General features: G+C 41.5%; 2 long non-coding RNA genes across 2 annotated transcripts in view; one reads left to right on the forward strand and one right to left on the reverse strand.

Annotated features, from left to right (window-relative positions):
• LOC116534943 overlaps window positions 1-14340 on the reverse strand; it is an 82686-nt gene that overhangs the window by 21625 nt on the left and 46721 nt on the right. The gene's annotated exons all lie outside the window — the stretch shown is intronic.
• On the forward strand, window positions 2769-9393 carry LOC116534944. Its single transcript, XR_004261963.1, has 3 exons — window positions 2769-2906; window positions 6711-6803; window positions 9102-9393. It is a non-coding gene; the product is annotated as an uncharacterized LOC116534944 (long non-coding RNA).

A 14340-nucleotide genomic window follows, 5' to 3' on the forward strand; every position in this document is an offset into this window, starting at 1 on the left:
TCATATAACCCAGAGCACCTAGCACAGCAGGTGCTCAACATGTGTCAAGTGAACTAATTGAAAATATTAGTAATTTATTTGGTGTTTCACTGTGCTAAATGTTTTCCATGCATTTTATAATTTAATATGTACAATAATTCTTTCAGGTAGGATTACGGGGTGAGTGGTCTTATTGTCCCATTCTTCAGATGAGCAAATTTAAGATAAAAGAACTTAAGTAACTTCCAAGGGTTACACTCACAATGAATGACAGAGCTGTGAACCAAATTCAGGCACATTCAATCCTAAGCACATTCTCTTAATGACTGGGTGCTGTGGTCAATTCATAACATCATAAAACCTTAGGAATCAAAGGGAACTTTGGAAATCAACTGGTTCAAACACTTTATTGAACAGAAAAGCAACTGAGCACACTGCCTCATTCTAAGCCATGCAGGGAGTCAGCAGAAAATCCAGAACCAGACTTAAATCCCTCCCAGGCCAGTCCAGGGCCTTCTCAGAATCTCAAACCAGGCAGTAAATCTTTCAGTCTGCAAAGGAAAGGCAAATATAAGGAATAGACTGAAAAACTGAAAGTCGGAAGAATTCACGGAGGCCACTTGGAATTCCTTCAGCAAATTCGCCCTAAGACAAACATACCAGGAGGCCTAGGTGGAATGAATCACACTCAACTCCAGCTTGCCCTGTCCATAAATAGCTGAACAACCACCAGAGAACTCAGACCCAACTGATGCCCCATGTTTCAACGCTAATATCCTAGAGGAGACTTCTTCCACCTCCAGTAGGATCTAGAAGTGAGCTTGAGTTAACTTGAGCCTATTCTGTAAGCATTGGAGCCAATCATAACATCACATTCCCCTGACCTTCTGTGATTGGTTCAGACAGATTTGACCCAGGGTAGTACCAAATATAAGTGGAGTCATTCCATATTTGTCATTATGTGACTGGCTTGTTTCACTTAGCCTAATGTTCTCAAGGTCAACCACGTAGAAACATGTGTTAGAATTTCCTTCTTTTTAAAGTCTAAATACTATTCCATTCTATGTATATACTACATTTTATTTATCACTGTTTGTTGACAGATTCATGAGTTGTTTCCTGCTTTGGGCTATTGTGAATAATATTGTGGTTGAACATGAGTGTATGGTTTGGCTGTGTCCCTACCCAAATCTCATCTTGAATTCCCACATGTTGGGGGAGGGACCTGGTGGGGAGGTAACTGGGTCCTGGGGGAAAGTCCTTCCCATGGTGTTGTTCTCCTGGTGGTGGATGGGTCTCATGAAATCGGATAGTATTATAAGGGGGAGTTTCCCTGCACAAGTTCTTTCTCTTTGCCTGCTGCCATCCATGTAAGATGTGGCTTGCTCCTCCTTGCCTTCTGCCATGATTGTAGGGCCTCTGTAGCCATGTGGAACTGTAAGTCCATTAAACCTTTTTCCTTTGTAAATTATCCAGTTTGGGGTATGTCTTTATTAGCAGTGTGTAAATGGACTAATACAGTGTGCAAATACTTCTTGGAGTCCCTGGTCTCCACTCTTTTGGATACTTACCCAGAAGTGGAATTGCTAGATCATAAAGTAATTGCATTTTTAATTTTAGGGGGAAACGCCATACTGTTTTCCATAGCAGCTGCACCAATGTACATTTCCCCCAGCGAGGGTTCTAATTTATCTATATCCTAGCCAAGACATGTCATTTTCTGAGCTTTTTGGCTTTTCTTGATACTAAGCATCCTAATGTGTGTAAAGTGGCATCTCATATGGTTTTAATTTGCATTTCCCTAATGATTAGGGATGTTGAGCTTCTTTTTATGTGTATATTAACCATTTGTATATCTTTTTTGAAGAAATGTCTGTTCAGGTCCTGTGCTAATTTTTGTATCTGGCTGTTTGTTTATTGTTGTTGAGGTGTAGGAGTTCTTTATATATTCTGAATATTAATTCCTTATCAAATGCATAATTTATAAATACAGTCTCACATTCCATAGGTTGCCTTTTCACTTTGTTGTTTGTGTCTTTTGATGCACAAAAGTTTTAAATTTTGATTTAATCCAACTTTTCTATTGTTTCTTTTGTTACCTAAGCTTTTGGTGTTATATCTAAGAAATCATTGCCTGAATGATTTTGATGCAGCCAAATTTGGAAACCTTTAATATTGTCCATAGTTTAAATCTTTTTTTTTTTAATAAAAATGAGTGTAATAACACTTTCCCCCTTAATTTTTCCAAACCAAAGCTCACGCAGAGAACCTATCAGTGACAGAACGAAGAACAATTTGGATGAATGATTCCCTTTCCTCCATGTACCACTGATCTATCAATATTTGCAGAAGTAGCTCCTGAAGAACCTTCACAAGTTTGAGAAGAAGCATTACTCTAACTCCTCACCTTTTAAAATGGGGACGCTGAGTACTAGGGAAGGAAGATGTGTTTCTAGCGATGGACAGCATCTCTGTTGCCTGCTACTTAACCCTATGTCTAGAGGCAGCCCAGAGGATCTATGGAGCTGTCCAGAGGCCATTAGTAGCCATGGTTGATGTGAGAACTTCTTGGATTCACAGCAGGTCAGAATGACTTGTTAGCAGAAAGATCAGTGGAGAAGGTATTTCTCTGTGTGCTATGCTCTGAATGTTCGTTTCCCCCCGAAATCCCTATGTTGAAATTCTGAGCCCCTCAATGTGATGATATGTAGAGGTGGGGCTTTTGAGAGGTAATTAGGTCATGAAGGCAGAGCCCTTATGAGTAGAATTAGTGCCCTTACAAGAGACAAAGAGACAGAAGAGCACACAATCTCTCTCTCCCTGCCATGTGAGGATACAAGAAGACAGCCATCTGCAAACCAGGACAAGGGCCCTTATCAGACACCAGACCTTCCAACACTCTAGTGTTGGACTTAGCCTCCAGAAAAGTAAGAAACAAATGTTTGGTTTTTTTTCGAGCAACTCAGTCTACAGTAATTTGTTATAGCAGCCTTGAAATGACTAAAACAGTGCATGTGGTTATCATTAGAATAAAAGCACAATGCTAGCAGGAAATATCACTGACACTACCTACTGTTAATATTTCCATCACAGTACCATCTGTCGATAACAAGGTGAGAAAACATGTTTTCTATTTTTTAAAGAAAAGAAAAAGCACTCAAGTTTAACTAGGTAATTAATTAATTCACAAGTGAATCCAAAGTGGGAGTGATTACTAAACAATGACTAATGATAAAGAATAAACCCTAAGGTAAGTGATGATCAAGGAGATGAAACAGTTTTAGTTTAGAGTCCTATTACAATTCTATTTCAATATAAATAAGCTGACACCAGAAGCAAACAATTAACCCCAAAGCCACTGGCTGTTCATTAGCTAAGGAATAATTTTACATTTCATTATTATTCATGTTGGCTAAATTTCCATTAAAACCAATTTAGTAAACTGGCCCTCTGATGGGCTTGAAATTAATAGGAGGAAGGGGAGGCAGAGAGGGAACCAAACAGAGGCCATTATTTAAGCATCTAGGGACAGGAAAACTCATGGGGGCAGATTGCCACTTTAATTAAAGATAATGTCTCAATTCACTTTCAAAATAAGTATCTGGAAAATGTCTGGGAAATTTTCCCTGGCCAGGGTGTCTGGCTTACTCACCAAGTGGATGATTTCTGCTGCTGGAATTTCTGATTGAGTGGAGAAATGGCCCGCTCAATCTTGGGTCACCCTCCCCACATCCCCAGCTCTCTGCAGCACAGTCTCCAGTGCGGAGGAAAGACACTTGGAGCTTCTAAAATAGTCCCACAGCCTGGGCGTGAAAGCCACTGTTTCATTCTTTGGTCCAATAGGCAGGCTTAATGACTTTTATTTAACATGTAAATGTGACTGTAATACCAGTGCCTAATTAGCTCATATTTAAGGAACTTTCACTTTGGCCAAGCAGTATAATAAGAGCTTTCTTCTTGTTTTTTTTTTTTTTTAAAGACGGGGTTTCACCGTATTGGTCAGGCTGGTCTTGAACTTCCGACCTCAGGCGATCCACCCGTCTCAGCCTCCCAAAGTGCTGGGATTACAGGCGTGAGCCACCGCACCTGGCAGAACGTTCATGAACCAACTCCTTTAATAGTCTCAATCCTTCTAATGAGGTGGAGTCTATTTTTCCCCCCATTTATTTATTTTATTGCATTTTAGGTTTTGGGGTACATGTGAAGAACATGCAAAATTGTTGCATAGGAACACACATGGCAGTGTGATTTGCTGCCTTCCTCCCCATCACCTACATCTGGCATTTCTCCCCTTGCTATCTCTCCCCAGCTTCCCACCCCCCACCGTCCCTCCCCTATTTCCCCCCAACTGACCCCAGTGTGTAGTGCTCCCCTCCCTGTGTCCATGTGTTCTCATTGTTCAACACCCACCTATGAGTGAGAACATGCGGTGTTTGATCTTCTGCTCTTTTGTCAGTTTGCTGAGAATGATGGTTTCCAGGTTCATCCATGTCCCTACAAAGGACCCAAACTCATCGTTTTTGATGGCTGCATAATATTCCATGGTGTGTATGTGCCACATTTTCCCTATCCAGTCTATCATCGATGGGCATTTGGGTTGGTTCCAGGTCTTTGCTATTGTAAACAGTGCTGCAATGAACATTCGTGTGCACGTGTCCTTATAGTAGAACTATTTGTAATCCTTTGGATATATACCAAGTAATGGGATTGCTGGGTCAAATGGAATTTCTATTTCTAGGTCCTTGAGGAATCGCCACACTGTCTTCCACAGTGGTTGAACTAATTTACACTCCCACCAACAGTGTAAAAGTGTTCCTATTTCTCTACATCCTCTCCAGCATCTGTTGTCTCCAGATTTGTTAATGATCGCCATTCTAACTGGCGTGAGATGGTATCTCAATGTAGTTTTGATTTGCATTTCTCTGATGACCAGTGATGATGAGCATTTTTTCATATGTTTGTTGGCCTCACGTATGTCTTCTTTTGTAAAGTGTCTGTTCATATCCTTTGCTCACTTTTGAATGGGCTTGTTAATTTTTTTCTTATAAATCTGTTTTAGTTCTTTGTAAATTCTGGATATCAGTCCTTTGTTAGATGGGTAAACTGCAAAAATTTTTTCCCAATCTGTTGGTTGCCGATTCACTCTAATGATTGTTTCTTTTGCTGTGCAGAAGCTGTGGAGTTTGATTAGGTCCCATTTGTCTATTTTGGCTTTTGTTGTCAATGCTTTTGGTGTTTTGGTCATGAAGTCCTTGCCTACACCTACATCCTGAATGGTTTTGCCTAGATTTTCTTCTAGGGTTTTTATGGTGTTAGGTCTTATGTTTAAGTCTTTAATCCATCTGGAGTTAATTTTAGTGTAAGGTGTCAGGAAGGGGTCCAGTTTCTGCTTTCTGCACATGGCTAGCCAGCTTTCCCAACACCATTTATTGAACAGGGAATCCTTTCCCCATTGCTTGTTTTTGTCTGGTTTGTCAAAGATCAGATGGTGGTAGATATGCTGTGTTGCCTCCGAGACCTCTGTTCTGTTCCATTGGTCTATATCTCTGTTTTGGTACCAGGTGGAGTCTATTATTATCTCCATTTTACAGTTGAGAAAGCTGAGGCACACAGAGAGGGGGAGCAATTGACTTTCCACAGCCAAGGTGGCACAGAGCTGGGATTTGAACCCGTGTCATTGACTCTAGACCTGTGTGCATAACCGCTAGGCTATGCTGCCTCTGGTAAAAATAACAAAACAGCTGAGGGTTTTTTTGGAAGTATCCAAATCAACAGAGCATAAATTACCTGGTCAGTTGTTTGTGGTAGAACAATGTGTGAAGGGCTTTGAATGACAGGGCAAGAGCTTTGACCTTGACTCTTTGGAGCTTCCCAGAGTGCAGTGTCCAGTCCCCTTGGGATCCATGAATAGAATTCAAAACAATATTTAGTAATTATATTATTTTAAGGTTTATTATAAGTGAATTTAACTTGCATATATCATATAACTGGGTAAAAAAGATAATTCTCTTTTAAGAAAGAAATAATTTTTAACACTTCCATATAATCTTATGTATCAGGCATTGTTCTAAATATTCTGCTTTTTAACCCTTAATCATTATAATAAGGCTGCATGGCAGGTGGTATTGTTTACTTTGCTTACAAATAAGAAAACTGAGGCACAGAGATTAACTTGTGCTAGATCTCACAGCCAGCAGACAGCAGAGCAGAGTTTTGAACCTAGACATTTGTTTCCAGACTCTGTGCCCTTAACAATTATGCTAAGTGATTAGGAGGAATGGAGGATACGATATGGCTGAAATCACTGTGGTGGCTGACTCAGGTTGGCACCTGCTGTGGGGGTGGAGCCTATCATGTGCTCTTCACAAGGACTGCTGAGGGAGGTTGCCCTGAAGCCAGCTCATGACCATACGAGGGGCATTGGCAGCAAAGCAACACTTCTTAGCCAGCACGGCAGGGTTCCCAGCACATTTCAAGAATCAGTTGTCCACAACAGAAATGAACCCAGCCCTTGGTGTCCAAAATCACCTTTAGGGGAAGTAGAGCTTTTTCCTTCATGTACCTGGACAAGTAGTTTACTTTCTCTGGAAGCTGGAAGCCCCATGGACTGCCCAGCCCAGATGCTGTGGAATGTGGCAGAGAAAGAGGGTGAGTGGGTCTGTATGTCTCCCATGTTGGGAGTATTATGCAAACAAGTGAGAAATAACTATGCTTCATCTCCTGGCCTACAGGAGCCCTTGAAATCCTGCTCATCTGCAATCCCTAGGGCTGGACTCTGTATCAGAGAAGTGGATACTCCATCTTCATCGAGAACCCAATGACAGGTGAGTTTCCTACTTGGGCCACCGTTACCTAGGATCCCCACTTCCTAGGATCCCCGTTACCTATGATCAACCCACCTGCTTTCCTGTAAACCCCACAAAAGGAGAGGCTCTGTCCTTCGTACTTCCTGGTCCTGTGTTGTCACTGAGCATCTGATGCCTGATCCAGAAGAACACAGTGACCACCAGCCCAGACTCAGTCACTAAAAGGACGTAGGTTCCAATTCCTACTTTCCCAGCTTCCTACTAAATGGCCTTGGGCAAGCCCCATGAACTTCCTGTGCTTATTTTCTTCATCTGTAAGGGATGACAGTAGAACTACCTCACATGGATGTTGTGAGGGTTAATGAAATAATGTATGTAAAATATTTCACCCAGTACTGGACACACATTGAAAGCTAGATAAGTAACAGCCATGACCCCTGACACTATTCATACAAGCTTCAAGTTTGATGGCCGAGATCTGGAGTTTGGAAACTTGCAAGCCTAATTTACAAGGCTACCACCCCTGCCTGTGTTGGGTTCGGCATCCAGCAGCTACTGCAACCTTCCAGACTTGATGCCATCTTTGCTTTACTAGATCAGCTTTCCCTTTCTGGCCTCGACAAGTCTTTACTTCTTTACCTAACGGGAGGCCACAAGGAGCAATTCTTTGCAAGGAAAGGGGCAGATATCCTTAGAAAGGCATCTAAAACGCTGCCATTTGCAGTGCCGAGAGAAGGCCATAGACAGTCTCTCAATGACACATGCACAAAAGCTCTTGTTGTGGACACAAATAAGAAAAGTTGAACCCCTTGCCCGACGTAATTCACTTCATTTATTGACCTGAGTTCTCTCCCTGCAACCCTCGATTCCTTTGCATTTGTCAGCGGTTCAGAGACCCCTGGCATTCAACATGATTTGTAATGTAAATTATATAATTGTACTTTCACATATTTTAACATCAAATGAAATGATTGACTACAGAATCGGAGCTGTCTACAGGTGGGGGCCAATTACCATCTGAATAATCACAGTGCCACACAAGAATAGCATAGCCGCTGAGCGTGACATATTTTTATCTCTATGCATTTCAATGAAGTCAGGCTGGTACATAAAAGGTTATCACCTAGGAAACATATTTTCCTAAGCACAAGTTAAACATGCAAGTGAGATCAGCAAAGATATTCAATTTAGCCAGTCAACCCTAACCTATTAATATTTTAACAAAATCCAGTGAGGATAATTTTTTTCTTTGATCCCATTTCATGTGAGCAGCCGGGAAAGGGAAGAAAAATTAAAAACAAAATAGTCAAGCATACAGAATGAGGTTATGTATTAAGTGGGCTATTTAATGTTTCTGGCATTTCATAGCCCAGGGGAAAGTGTGGATGGATTTAACAATCAAGTCCTGTGTTCCCTTGGCCACAAAGTTCGAGAAACATAAAATAATCTATACTTCCAAGCTGACAAATCGTACCTGACACCCAGCTTCATCTCACCGGGACTCCTGAGATCAGTATTAATCATATGTTACAGGGAGTAAAAAGAAAAGTAAATCACACTACGCTGAAAAGTGAGATGGAAGGTCTTCGGGCAAGGATTTTAATCAATAATATGTGGGATGATAACCAGAAGCTATTGTTTTAATCTTCCAATATGAAAAGAAATAAATGCAAAACACAAAGCTACCAGGAGCCAAGCGGCTTCCATGATGCCTTGTAAGAACCAAAAAGAGTTTGGCAGCTCAACTTTCTAGTTTAATTCATGACAACAAACATGCAATTTCTTTGTAAAGAGATACAGTCAGGAGTGTTCTTTATGTTTCCTGTTTCTGGAGCCTTAGCTCTTGCTCGGGTCTCAGGACATGGGTACTGGATTACTCAGTTTTCCTCGTATTGGTTTTTCCATGTTTTGCACGTCTGACATCTATTCACACTGTTTCTTCCACCATCACTTCCTTTCTCCAGCCCCACCATCAGTCTTTGTGGGCCGTGTTGACTTTACTAATGGTTCCAGAGAAAAATGGGTAGCACGGTGATTAGATCAGGAATGGAGATGTGATGTATTTGAGCCTTGAAAAGGCAGGCGTGGCAGTTCATGACAGTACTGTCATAAAAGAGGCTGTCATGGTTTGAGGCTGTGTCCCCACAAATTCATACGTTGAAGTCCTGACCCCCACTGCTTCACAATGTGACTTTATTTAGAAAGAGGGTCATTACTCATGGGATTCGTTAAGATGAAGTCACACTGGAGTAGGGTAGACCCCTAATCCAATATGACTGGTGCCTTTATTAAAAGGGGAAATTTGGACAAAAACAGATGTGCACACAGAGAGAATGCCATATGAAAATGAAGGCAGAGATTGAGGTGATACTTCTATAAGCCAAGGAATATCGGAGACTTCCAGGAATACCAGAGACTTCCAACAAATCACCAGAAGCCAGGGAAGAACAAAATAGCTCCCTCCTCACAGCCCTCAGAAGAAACCTACCCTGCTGATAACCTTGATCTCAGACTTCCAGCCTTTAGAACTGTAAGACAATCCATTTCTGTTCATTAAGCCACTCAAAGTGTGATACTTTGTTACAACAGCACTAGCAAACTAACACAGAGGCCCACTGTCTTTTATTATCATGTACTTAGAACCTTGATTTCAGCTTGACATGGCTCGGATTTATCTTGCCTGCAAATGGTGCCAACGCATTAGAAAGTTGAGCAAATACCTATGTAGCTGCCTACCTCATGCGGATGTTGTTCAAACTCCTGGATCCAGCCATACCTGAAGTTCTGTCCCTGACTTTGAAGTTATGTGATCTATTAAATTCCCACTTTTACTTAAACTGGTTAGAATTGTGTGTTTGTCACTTGGAACCAAAAGAACCCTAAATGATTTATTCTGAAAGCAGCCAATGAGATCTTAGGATGAACTGACAGACATGAAGTCTTTGGAACAAAGAACATGATTGTATTAATCAGACCACAGGAAGGTTGCATTCAGTTTGAGGCAACGTATGTTTAAGAGGAAGATGGGCAGTTCTGAACAGAATGATTAGATGGTAAGAGAAACGGACACCGAATCACAGGAGACATGAGAGATACTTGTCTTATTGAAGAAAAGGGGTGTATAGAAAACATAGATGGCCTCAAATATCTACAAGAACGGCAATCTGAGGAAGGATCAGGATTTATTTGTGCAACCTCCAAGGATAAAACTAGGAAACAATGGAAACACATATTTAAAGCAGAGTGATTATCTAATGCTCCCAGCAATTAGAAGAAGGAATGAAAAGCCCCTGAAAGCAGCAAGTCCTTGGATTTGGGAGGTGCTTTTACAGCAGAAGGGACTCTATGATTGACTGGATGACTTTAAGTCCCCTTCCAGCTTGGATGTTTAGTTTTATAATTCTTTTACCAAATCCAACATTCTTCTGGCTGAAGCACACCATTATTCTATGATTCCAACTCAGTTCTTTCCACCTCAACTTCTTTCCAGACTCTTGAGAATTCTTGCACTTGCTCAGAACATGCAATGTCATACCACTAATCTTTGATTTACAGAATGGCTAACACTGTAGATGTGGGACACTTGGTGGCACAGATCATGTGAAGAAGGGATCAAATGCTATTTTTTTCCCCTAGCTTTAATTAAATGACCTATTCCACAGCAGAGAGTTGATGGATGATATTAACCTGATGTAAACAATCAATCTGGTTATAGATTTTTTTAATAGATGGCTCACGTTAGACACACACTATATTTTCCTGAGCTATTTGAGGTATGTGAAGACACACACTATGCTTGAAATCAAGTGTCCAGTTAAGGTATAAACTAGATAAAAGCTTAAAATTGCATCAAAAGCCCTCTCTAGTCTTTCCTTGAAAGAACTTGAGACTTTGGGACATTCGTATATGTTATAGCTCCAGGTGACCACCTTAATTTCTACTATTAGCATTTGTAACAGCTTGTCAAATCTCCAGACACCCTTCTGATGACGCAGCCCAGGGGTTGATGTTACAGAGAAGCCTGGGCAACATAAGAGAAAACATTCTAGTTTTGCCCAGCATGGATGTGGACTGGGCCAACAGAGGAAAGAAATCTCTGTTTATAATCAGAGAAGGAATCGGGAGCCGATGATGGGAGAGTTTCCATCCTCTGTGCTGGAAGGAAACCCTGACTATGCTCAGCAAATAAGTTCCCAGCCATTTCAAAGAGGCTGCACGTGGCTCTCCACGATTTTAGCATCCACTTATTGCCTTGGCCTGATTAAGTTCTTCCTTGATGCTAAATTATTCTCCAAGTCAACAATCTTTAAAAAAAAAAAAAAAAAAAACCCGTAATCTTTAAAACTCGTCCCCAACACAAACAGGAAAGCAGCCTGTTAAGAACATCTATAAATTGACATTATTTTGAGGGCTTTGCCTACTACAATGAGTAAATCCATTTCTCAGGTGGGAAGAATTCTTAGAGTCTGAGGAAGTTACAACATTGTCCCTTCAAAAAAGAGTAACTGCTTATGAAAATGAATCTCTTGATCTTACATCCTCGGAGTCTTTCACCTTTAAGTAATCTTATAGCTGAGAATTCATCAGATTAAAAAAACAAAAAGAAGCCAGGCACAGTGGCTCACGCCTAAATCCCAGCACTTTGGGAGGCTGACGTGTGCAGATCACTTGATGTCAAGAGCTCAAGACCACCCTGGCCAACATGGTGAAACTCCATGTCTATTAAAAATACAAAAAGTAGCTGCGTGTTGTGGTGCATGCCTGTAATCTCAGCTACTCGGGAGGCTAAGGTAGGAGAATCATTTGAACGGGGAGAAGGAGGTTGCAGTGAGCCAAGATCATACCACTGCCCTCCAGCCTGGGCAACACAGCGAGACTCCATCTCAAAAAACAGAGGAGGAAGAAGGAGGAGGAGGAAGAGGAGGAGGAGGAGGAGGAAGAAGGAGGAGGAGGAGGAGGAGGAGGAGGAGGAGGAGAAGGAGGAGGAGGAGGAGGAGGAGGAGGAGGAAAAGGAGAGGAGGAGACTAGAAAATAAACTCCCAAGGTCCCTCAGGTCTGCATGGAGGGTCTTAGGTTTGCAAAGCACATGTGCACCCAAGATCACCGGAGTCTCCCCACACTCTGGTGAGGAAAGTAAGCCTGGAATTATGATTTTCAGTTTCCAGGTGGGAAAATTGTGGTTCTAAGAAGGTAAGTGTCTCAGAGTTCCCTCAAGGCCGCCAAGCCAGTAATGCACCGCCTGGGCTGGAACTCAGCTTTTCCCGACTCCATTTCCACTAGGATCAGCTGCCTTTGAATGCCATTAAGAGCAATAGGTAGAGTTGGTCCTTGGACAACACAGGTTTGAACTGTGCAGCTCCGCACTATTCGGCTTTTCATCTACCCTTGCTACTCCCGAGACCCAAGACCAACCCCTCCTCTTCCTCCTCCTCAGCCTACTCAATGCGAAGATAAGAATGAAGATGCTTATCTTTATAATGATCCATTTTCACTTCATGAATAATAAATATATTTCTCTTCCTTACGATTCTTGATAACATTTTCTTTTCTCTGCTTTGCTTTATTTTAAAAACACAGCGTATAATACATATACATGCAAAATACATGTTAATTGGGTGTTGATGTTAGCTGTAAGCCTTCCGGTCAGCAGTAGGCTATTATTAGCTGAGTTTTGGGGGAGTCAAAAGTTATACACTGATCTTTAACTGCATGGGTGGTCAGTGCCTCTAATTCCTGCATTGTTCAAGGAAAAACTGTAATGGAAAGACAAATATTTCCTGATTTAGACACCTCTTTGCCAGTTCCTTAGAACAGAGGTTCTCAAAGTGTGGTCCCTGGACCAGCAACATTAATATCATCTGGGAACTCACAAGAAATGCAAATTCTGGGGCCTATCCTAGACCTTCTGACTCAAAATCAGGAGGCAGGGCCAGAAACCTGGATTTTAAAGTCCTCCAGGTGATTCTGATGTATGCTCAAATTTCAGAACCGCTGCCTTAAGAGGTGGTGGTATTTGGTGAATTTGAGTGAAAGGCTACTGGCAGATATACACACCCAAAATACAAACTCATCACCTCTGAATTCCATTTAGCGAAGGTCAGGGTCCAAAGCTCTAAAATGCTTATTACTATTCAAAGCCACTTTGGATGGCTCTGAGAACAGACTAGACTCACTCACACACACATACAGGCCTGGCACCAAATTCTCTGCTGGTCACTCACCATTGATGCAGAATCCAGCCAGGCTCAGCAGTGCAGCTGATTATATTCTGACCAGTTACTTTAATCGTGTAATCTTTGGAAAACAACGAGCCAAAGTCTCCGGATGTCTGGGGTATGCAGAGGAGGCCTGTGGGCTTCTAGTGTCGTCTGCATATTGCTGGGCTCGGATTTAAGCATTCTGTTCAGGGACAGATTAATATGCAAAGAAAACAAACATCACCAGAAAGATGGAAACTACAAAGAGTCAGTGATTATTAAAGCTGGGATACCAAGAACCAACTATTTTTCCCACCCTCTAATGGACTCTGGAGCCCACCCAAAAGCAGTCGATGGCTCCCATAGAAAGAATTCAGCCTCCCAAGCTCTCTTGGCTCTCCTGTGATGCAATGGTTCAACACAGAATATCTGTCTACAAGGCCTACTGCCACTGATGATGCTAGAAAAAGAAGCAGACAAAAAGAAGAAAAATCACAATGTCTTCAAAAGCCAGGAGAGTTTAGGACAAAGTTGAAAATTATGTGCAATGATAAAAACCAATGATCTTTGCGAACAGGTAGTTCTCAGGCTAATCTTGGCCTACAGGAGGGTTTTGTTTAATCGATACTTGTCCCAGTTCAACAGTCTTGTTTTTAAAGGTGAATTTGTTGCCACTAAACAAAAATCAGAAAATCTCATACAAAAATACTGGATTGTCCTTGCCCCAAAGCATACCAGACAATCTAGCCACACCGAGTCCGCTTCCTCATGGGGCAGTCGTGTCCCAGTCCCCATTCCAGACAGCCGCTCTCATTTGATACCCACCTGACCTCACTAAACATTTGATTTTTCAAGTCCTAAATTAAGCAAATCCTAAGTTTATACAATTTAGTATCAAAACCCAAATGATTTCAGTTCTAGGCTAACATAGAACTGTTGACTCCTGGGCAGTTGCTTTCCAATGAGCAATTGGCAGAGACATTGATAGGAAATGAGAATCTTTAGAAGACAAGTCACAGAGAAGTCTAAAATCGATGACCCAGTAAGTGTTCACATTCTCTGCCAATAAAATCAAATGGAAAATGTGATAATCTATAAGATTACAGTAATTAAGAAAAGCTAATCAAATTACTTAAATTTTTAATATTCACGTATGTCTTTATTGTCTGCCCCTTCTTGTGGATCATAAGCCCCATGGGGCAGGGACTTTTTTCTAGTCTTTGTCATATGCCCAATACTTAAAATAATGCCTGTAGGCACTTGTCAGATATTTGTGGGGTGAGTAAACAGTTGTATTCATTGAAACTTTACTTATGCTAGGCATGGCTCTAAGCACTTTATGAGTATTAAGATCTCAG

The sequence above is a fragment of the Sapajus apella genome, unplaced genomic scaffold (genome assembly GCF_009761245.1).
Source record: "Sapajus apella isolate SASKATOON/1434 unplaced genomic scaffold, GSC_monkey_1.0 scaffold90, whole genome shotgun sequence".
Classification (NCBI taxonomy): domain Eukaryota; kingdom Metazoa; phylum Chordata; class Mammalia; order Primates; family Cebidae; genus Sapajus; species Sapajus apella.